This window comes from Podarcis bocagei (genome assembly GCF_964188305.1).
Source record: "Podarcis bocagei genome assembly, chromosome: W".
NCBI lineage: Eukaryota > Metazoa > Chordata > Lepidosauria > Squamata > Lacertidae > Podarcis > Podarcis bocagei.
In genome coordinates, this window is record NC_138131.1 from 68,817,292 (window position 1) to 68,826,964 (window position 9,673).

A 9,673-nucleotide genomic window follows, 5' to 3' on the forward strand; every position below is an offset into this window, starting at 1 on the left:
TGGACTTGTGAGGCAGTGAAGGGGGGGTGCCGGACGGAGCCAATCGGCAGACCTTAGCAATGTGGCCCCTTCTGGAACACTTCCGACAGATGGCATCTCTGAATCGACACTTGGCACGGGAATGGTTGCCTCCGCAGCCGGCATATTCCGATTGACCTTTGGACTTCTGTTGGAACTTCCTGCGCTCCCGCTTTATCTGGTGCACGTCATCGTCTTCACTGGAGGATGCCTCATCACTGCTGGCCTCTTCATGATGCACTGGAACTGGCTTCCTAGCAAGACGTGGGCTGCTGGCTTGAGGATCAGCAGCTTCCGAGGCCACGGCCTCCTCAATGGCTTTCTGCAGCGTGAGGTCTGGTTTGGTGAGGAGACACCGTTGCAGACAGATGTCCCGGACCCCGCAGGCGAATCGATCCATCAGGGCATCGTCTAAGTCTCAGAACTTGCAGTGCATTGCAGCCTGTCGCAGGGTGGTGGTGTAGTTGTTGATTGACTCCCCCGCTGCCTGGTTCCGGTGGTAAAACGCATGGCGGGCAGCAATCTTGGATGGCTTTGGCGCGTAGTGGTTGCGGAGCTTCTCTTGAATCGTGTCCCACGGAGCTGCCTGGACTGCTTCAGGTGCAAGCTGCTTCAGGTGCAAGCAATGCTCAGGCCATCTCAAACACCTCAGGCCCACAGAGGATTCTTCTTTCTATGTAGATGGAACCCAAAACAACCTGTTTTGCTTTGTTTAGCCTTATTACACTTCGCTTTGCTATTTGTGGGTGAATGAACAATTTGTTCAGGACCTGAGACAGTGGTGGGCAACCCAAATTCCCTTCTAAATTCCCTTCCTGGCAGGAACTACATGGTACAGCGCTGCAGATCTATGCTATGCATTCTTCAGTCTCCCTCTAGCCCCTGAGAGTCAATTCCTCTTCGCCTTCACCTGGGGACCTAGTTAACTAACCTGGACCAGACTACCCCAGGGTTATGCGGAATCACCCGCTATATTTTCTGCAATATTACACCAGGATTTACAGGATGTACATCTGTCTGGTCTACCTATCTGCTCTATGTAGATAACATTTTAATATGTTCTACCAGCGAGGAGGCGTGTAAATTAGACACAAAACACCTCCTTCTCGAGCTAGCATATAAAGGACACAAGGTGTCCCCTAAGAAGCTGCAATACTGCAAGCAGGAAGTAAAATACCTCGGACATATCCTGGGGATAGGCACCCAAAGCCTACCAACTGACAGAATAGAGGCAGTCACCAAAATCCCCCTCCCCAAAACAAAGAGACAATTGCCAGGCTTCCTTGGTATGGCAGGCTTCTGCCAAGCTTGGATTGCCGGCTACAGCGAAATAACTAAACCCCAGTCCACTATGACCCGCCAAGATCATCCTGATGAACTGATTTGGGGAGAGGAAGCCTATAACACCTTTGAAAGCCTTAAGAGGGAATTACGATCTGCCCCCGCCTTGGGCCTCCTGGACTATCGCATCCCTTTCAACCTATTCATTCATGAACAAATGGGGGTAGCCTCAGGAGTTCTTACCCAGCCCTTCCGAGATCAAGAAAGGCCAGTGGCATATTACAGTCTATAACTCAATACTGCAAAGGGAGCAGTGAGTTGCTTGAGAGCCATTGCTGCCACTGCACTCCTCCTTCAAAAGGCTCAAGAGACAGTGTTGGGACATAAGATCACAATACACGTTCCCCACGCAGTCTCAACCCTTCTAGCTCTAAGGGGCTGCCACCACTTCTCAAACCCACGTCTAAACCGTTATGAAGCCCTCCTGTTAACTCCATACAATGTCACTATTAAACAGGTCAACTCCCTAAACCCAGCAACCCTACTACCCCTCCTGTTGCGTTCGCAAAGTAAAGGAAGGATTGAACTCTGATTAATAAGAATACACACAGAGGCTTGAACCAGCAAGACTCTGGGAAGGGTGCATATAAATCGTCTCTCTCTCTCTCTGTGCCTGTCCATGTGCAGCCCCTGGCCCAGGCCGTTTTATTCACAAAAGAACTTTTTACAGAGTGTTCGTAAGAACCAATCAGATTTCTTCTGAGCATTTCCACAAACCCACGTGGGGACAAGTTAAACTACTAAAACTAATTAAGCACAAATATTTCTGGGGTAAACAAAGAACAGAACTACAAAGAGCATATGGCAACCCCGGAGGTAATAAACAATCAGTACATATGATAAGAAGGATGACCAGGAGGACAGCGGATCATTATCACCTTCATGTGAGATCTGTTTCCTGGCCCTAAGATTAACATCCTAAGATTAATATATAAGAAACTGCTTCAAAGAAACTTGCCCACTATCTTTATGGCCCATGATGCCTGCCTGGTGAAGCAACTGCTGTGTACGTGACATGTGAGGAAGAGAGGAATGGAACAGGGATGCAGGGGTGTAGATTGATCAAGAATCATATCAAAATATGATATGTCAGGAAAAAAGCAGCAATGTGAGAGCGAGCTGCAGGTGGCTGCAAAGCAAAACAGGATGTTGATGTTTGGGACTGTACCATGGGAACGAAGGGGCAGTCTATTCACTGTTCTGAGCACCGGATGTTAGCTCAGAGTGTCATCTGACCTGGACTGGAAGTACAGGGGTGGAGTTTTTTCTCTCTACTGTTGGAGTCTGATGAGTGCAGACGCGTTTCTCTGTACTGCTGCAAAGACAGAAATAAAGCGATGTAAATAGAATTCTGTCTGTCTCTTTCCCCCTCCCTGAGGGAGGCAGGGAGGAGGGAGGAGTGGTGTGTCCCTCTCACGCTGAGTGGGATCGCCGATAGTGACCTAGCCTGTATCCTGCCGGGAGACGCAGACGGGGAGGTCAACAAGGATCTTAAGCCGAGTGCCTGGAGAGTGGCCAGTTTTCCCTCTGATAAGGCTTAAGAATCCAACATAAACCCAGTCAACGCAATGCTTTCATTGCTGACACAGATGGCTTACCCTATATCTGTTATAATTCCTCATAGCAATCCCACCTGATCACTACATCTCTGGATATTTGCACTCCTACACCCTCCCAGATGATGGCACCCTGCACCATGATTGTACAAAGATAGTCCAACAAGCTGAGAAACCCCGAGAAGATTTAGACCACCTCCCTCTAGAAAACCCTGATCTAATACTCTACACAGACGGCAGTTCCAAAGTCATAAACGGGGAAAGGAAGACTGGATATGCCGTAGTCTCTGACTTCAAAGTCTTAGAAGCCAACCCTATATATATTTTTTTTTATAATAATTTTTATTACATTTTTTTACAACAGAAAAAAGAAAGAACATAGAAAATAGAAAGAAAAAAGAACAGAAAGGTCAAACCATTTCAACAACTTATTTCAAATTTCCATCGGACTTCCCCACATCTCCCGCCCAGTGCATTCTTAACAATAAAAATTATCAGCAAGTTATACCCTTGTTTCTTGTGTTTCTTTGTACTTTCAATTGCAATTTTAAGTTTAAATCCCTTATTTTCCATTTACTCTAAAAATATAGCATATTATCGTTTTTACCCATTTAAACTTTGATTCTTTCATGAATATTATCCAATTTCTTATATAATCCACTCTCATTGCTGGGGCTGACCTTCCAAATCATACGGCATCTCACAGTTCATATAACTTATAATACTTTTGCAAATAGTCCTTAAATTTTTTCCAGTCCTCTTCCATTGCTTCTTCTCCCAAATCTCGGATCCTGGCAGTCATCTCAGCTAGTTCCATGTAGTTCATCAATTGCGTCTGCCAATCCTCCAGTGTGGGCAAATCTTGAGTCTTCCAATATTTGGTGATAAGGATCCTTGCTGCTGTGGTGGCATACATGAAAAAAGTTCTGTCCTTCTTTAACACCTTCTGGCCGACAATGCCCAGGAGGAATGCCTCTGGTTTCTTAGGAAAGGTGTATTTAAACACCTTTTTTAACTCGTTGTAAATCATTTCCCAGAAGGCCTTCACTCTTGGGCAAGTCCACCAGAGATGAAAGAATGTCCCTTCAGCCTCCTTACATTTCCAACATTTATTATCGGACAAATGGTAAATCTTAGCAAGCTTGACTGGGGTCATGTACCACCTGTATACCATTTTCATAATGTTTTCTTTCAAGGCATTACATGCCGTAAACTTCATACCGGTGGTCCATAACCTTTCCCAGTCCTCAGACATGATGTTGTAACCAATGTCCTGAGCCCATTTTATCATGGCTGATTTAACTGTCTCATCCTGAGTGTTCCATTTAAGTAGCAAGTTATACATTCTCGATAATAACTTGGTCTTTGGTTCTAACAATTCTGTCTCAAGTTTCGATTTTTCCACCTGGAATCCTGTTTTTTTATCTAGCTTAAAAACCTCATTAATTTGGGCATAATGAAGCCAGTCTTGCACTTTACCCTTTAATTTTTCAAAGCTCTGCAACCTCCAGTTGTCTCCAATGTTTTCTATTATTTCCCAATATTTCGGCCAACCGGCCTCCATATTAGGTTTTTTCCGAGCCTTGGCCTCTATTGGTGATACCCACCTCGGAGTTTTGCTTTCTAACAAGTCTTTGTATTTTTTCCAGACCATAAATATTGCTTTTCTGACAATATGGTTTTTAAACATTCCATATGTTTTTGCCTTGTCATACCACAAATACGCATGCCAACCTAGCGAATTATTGAAGCCTTCCAGATCTAGGACATCAGTGTTTTCTAACAAAATCCAATCTTTCAACCAGCAGAAGGCCGCAGCTTCATAATATAACCTTAAGTCTGGCAGGGCAAACCCCCCTCTCTCCTTTGCATCAGTTAATATTTTAAACTTTATTCGGGGCTTTTTGCCCTGCCAAACAAATTTAGAAATATCCCTCTGCCACTTTCCAAAACATTCCACTCTGTCCACAATCTGCAAGGCTTGAAACAAAAACAACATTTTTGGCAAAACGTTCATTTTTATAGCTGCAATTCGGCCTAACAAGGATAATTTCAGTCTTGACCAAATTTCTAGGTCTTTTTTAACTTCTGACCAACATTTCTCATAATTATCTTTGAATAAATTCAAGTTCTTGGAAGAGAGATTGACCCCCAGGTATTTCACTTTTTTAACAATATTTAGTTCTGTTTCCTTCTGAAACCCCTCTGTTTCAATAGTTGTCAAGTTTTTCCCTAACACCTTAGTTTTTTGTTTGTTCAACTTAAAGCCCGCCACCCGACCAAATTTCTGGATCAATTCCAGAACTCTTTTTGTACTAGATTCTGGCTCCTGTAATGTTAAAACCAAATCATCTGCAAATGCTTTCAGTTTATATTGTTTCACTCCGACCCGTATTCCTTGTACCTGCCGATCCTTCCTTATCATATTCAGCAAAACCTCCAGGACTGAAATAAACAATAAAGGGGAGAGGGGGCACCCCTGGCGTGTTCCTTTTTCAATCTGAAGTTCTTCTGTCACCACATTGTTCACTATCAACTTAGCTTTTTGTTCAGAATAGATTGCTTCTATTCCGTTCTCAAACCCCCTTCCCACTCCCATCCCTTCCAAGTTTTTCTTCATAAATTTCCAAGAAATATTGTCAAAGGCCTTCTCCGCATCAATAAAAATTAACACTGCTTTAGTGTTGATATTTGTTTGTAAAAGTTCCAGAATATCGATAATATTCCTAGTGTTATCAAACAAATGTCTACCTGGGAGAAAACCTGCTTGGTCCTTATGAATTACTTCATTTAATACTTTTTTAAATCTGTTTGCCAAAATATCTGCAAATATTTTGTAATCCACGTTTAGGAGTGAGATGGGACGGTAGTTCTTAAGTTGAGTCTTTTCAGTTTCCACTTTGGGTATCAATGTGATGAATGCTTCTTTCCACGTTTCTGGTGCCCTCCCTCCCCCCATAATCTGGTTACAAACCTCCAGTAATGGTTGTATCAAGTAGTCCTTTAACATCCTGTAGTACTTGGAGGTAAGTCCATCAGGGCCTGGAGATTTGCCTAGCTGCATATTCTGGATGGCAACCTCAATTTCCTGTTGTGTTATTTTACAATTCAAGATTGATCTCTTCTCTTGGGATAGTTCTGGTAGGCCATTGTCTTTCAAGAATTGTTCTATCTCAGTCAGTTCCTCGGGCCCTTGGGTGTACAGTTTTTTAAAATATTTCTGGAAGCACTTTCTAATTTCTCCCGGTTTCTGAATACTTTTTCCTTCAACTTCTAAGTTGGTAACATAATTTAGTTTTTGTCTCTTTTTCAACTGCCAAGCTAGCAGTTTCCCACATTTATTTGCAGATTCAAAAGATCTTTGTTTCATTTGTTTGATTTTCCATTCCACTTCTTGGTTGATCAATTTCATATATTGTGACTGATGGAATTTAATTTCTCTTAGAGTCTCTTTTGATTTTGGATTCAATCTTAATTTTTTCTCTCCATCTCTTATCTTCTCTAATATCTTGTCCTTTTTCCCATTCCAGAATTTTTTCTTGATCGTGTTTTGTTGTATCAGAAACCCTCTCATAACAGCTTTACTTGCGTCCCAGATTATTCTTTTTTCCACCGAGGTGTTGAGGTTAATTTCAAAGCAGTCCTTTAAAGCTTTTTGGGCCTTCTTTACAATCTCTTGATCTCTTAGCAGGTTGTCATTCATTTTCCATCTGAAGGAGTCGGCAGTAGTAAATCTCATTTCCATTTTCAGAGCGTTGTGGTCGGAGCAGGTCTTTGGGCAGATTTCTACTCTTGTGGTCTTAGGTGCCAGCCCTCTAGTTGTCCAAATTTGGTCGATTCTTGTCCATGACAGGTGGGCCTCAGAGAAGAAAGTTCCTTCTTTACCTAGGGGGTTTCTCGTCCTCCATAGGTCAATCAAATCCATATTGTCAGTTAGTTTGAAAAAAGTTTTTGGTAGTCTTCCATCTTTAGTCAGATTCTGGTTCTGTGACTTGTCCATATAGGTAGAGACCACCCCATTCATGTCTCCCATCATGATGATGTTAGAATAGTCCAGATAGTCCAGTAATGTCTCATGAAGCTTCTTGTAGAATTCTGATTTCCCCTCATTTGGTGCGTAGATTCCTAAGATCAAAACTTTTTCTCCTTGGATTTGTATTTCAATTGCCAGGATTCTTCCTTGTTCATCTTTAAACAGAAATTTTGGTGATAAATTCTCTTTTGCATAAATCACCACTCCTCTCTTTTTAACTCTGTCTGATGAGATAAATTCTTGGCCTAGTCTTTTGTTTATTAACACTTTCCTGTGAAGCCTAGTCACATGAGTTTCTTGCAGACAGATTATATCCAAATGTTCCTTCTTCAAAATATGAAAAATCCTTTTGCGTTTTTCCGGGGAATTTGCGCCATTAATATTCCAACTATACAGCTGCAGAGACATCCTGTAACAATCTGTTGTTGCTCTTTATGGGGCGTCTTCTTTCTTGTCCAAATCCGAGGGTGCTGGCTCTTTTCCAGACTCAGGTGGAGGCCAAGGAGCAGCTACTCCTTTCTGCAGGTCTTCTCCGTGGTCGTGTAGAAACTTCTGGCTGTCCTCTTTCGTCCTGATTTTAATCTTCTTTCCTGTGTAGTTGAATGATAGGCCTTGTGGAAACTCCCACCTGTAAGGTATTCCGTTGCTTCTCAGAAGTCCAGCTAGATCAGTATAGTTAGATCTGAGATCTAGTAGTTGTTTAGGAATATCCTTGTAGATTTGTGCTCTTCTGTCCTGGATCTCAAGTGCTTTATTAAAATGTAGGTCAAGTAGTTTGTCTCTCTCCTGCTTGGTCCTTAAGATGATCAAGCAATCTCTAGGCCTGTCTTTCTTGACAACTCTTCCCAATCTGAATGCAGTTGTTATTTTAAAGTCTGTATCTTCCTCTATACCCCAGAATTTAGAGAATTCTGCTGTCAAAAAGCCGGTCAAATCCTCTTTCTCAATCTCTGGGATAGAGCGTAATCTTAAATTATTTTCCCTGTTTCTCAGTTCCACCATAGACAGGTAGGCCTGCTGGTCGGTGATGTGTTTGTGTAGCGGCCTTACCTCTCCTTTCAATTCATCCACTTTCTGAATTGCTTGACTTGCTTTTTCGTTTGCAGCCTCGGCCAATTTCCGGTTCTCAGATGTTGCGTCTTTTAAATTCCCAATTTCTTGTGAATGCTTAGCCACTTGTTCAGATAGTTTAGTAATTGAGGATGTGGCTAAGTCGATTTTTGCTGTTTGGTCATCAACCTTCTTATTCAAAATTGCAAATTGTTGTAGCATTTGATCTAGAAGAGTGCCAGATCCCCCTGCTGCCATATCCTCAGTCGTTGGCTGGTCAGCTGCCTTAGATGGGGCTGTTGTTGGAGGTGCAGCTCCCTGTAGAACAGCAGGGACCGAAGATCTGCGAGACTGGGAAATCAAAGTTGTTTGTACAAATTGGCCTTTCCCTGCTTTCGACGCAGCTCTTGTTTTTGGAGGGTCGCTCATTCCCCACCTGTCTTTGGATTCAAGGTCAAACTGTCAAATGTTCCATGGGAAAGACAGGCCTCAAAGTAAATAACCAAACCACAGAGAGTCAAAACAAAGTTAGTTCTCAGGAATTTGTAAGTCCCAAAATCCACTAGAGGGAGTATTGTTGCAGTTCAGGAAAGAAGGAATAAAGTTTTAGCCGCCATTAAAGTTCCTGCAGCTGAATAAGTTAACAATAGTCTTTAAAAAAACTTTTTTCCCTGGCAGAGCCCTTTCAATGTTACCACAATATTGTATCCAAAAGTGCAAGATACAGTTGTTTAATTGTATCTTTCCAATGGTGCCTTTATGTGTCCATTTCAACTTTATAAAAGTATCCGCAAAGCGACCCTTTTCCCCCTGCCAGCCCGGGACTGGGTTTTTTTTTTTCCTTAAAGTTTTTAGAATCCACAAAAGGAGAGGATCTCCAAGTTAAATCAAAAAGAAAAAAGAGAGCTTGCCTTTCCCTTCAGTTGCTAATTCCACCAGACGCATGAAACATCCCGTTTTAAAGTCTCTTTCTATTGCTTCCAGCTTGTCTGATCCTTTGCCTTTGATCATAAGCACTACCGGGAGACGGACTTCCTTTTTCTCGTCTCCCGCTTTCAGCCAAATTTCTAATTTACAGTTCCAAATTAATACTCTTCTTACTCACGAGTAGATGATTTAGGATCCAATGCTTAAGGAAGAAAGGTCGGCGCTCATCGACAACAGCCGCGCGGCTTCGCTCCCGCAGAAAGAGCGATGTACTCTCAGCACCGCTTCCCCTCCGCGCTTCCGGAGCCCCTTACGGGGTCCCTTCTTCGTTTTGGGGGTCGCTCCAGGTGCCCGCCGAGTCCCACGGCCACGAGCTCACTCTGCTCGTGGTTTATCTTGATGGATCGTCGCTGTGCCGTAGCGAACGATCCTTTCCTGCGGAGCCCCTCTTCAGAGACTGAAGAGGACCGCCATTGCTCGTTTCGCGCCGCCTCCGGAAGTCCATTCCAGAAGCCAACCCTATAAACCCTCAATATAGTGCCCAGGCGGCAGAGTTAATTGCCCTCATAAGGGCTTGTGAGATTAGCGAAGGAAGAAGGACAACACTGACAGCAAATATTGCTTCGGGCTAGTACACACAACTGGCCAGATATGGCTCCAAAGAGGCTTCCTGACCGCAGCTGGTTCTCAGCTCTCCCACGCCGCCCTAGTGGAAAGGTTACTAACAGCCATCCACATGCCCAAAGCA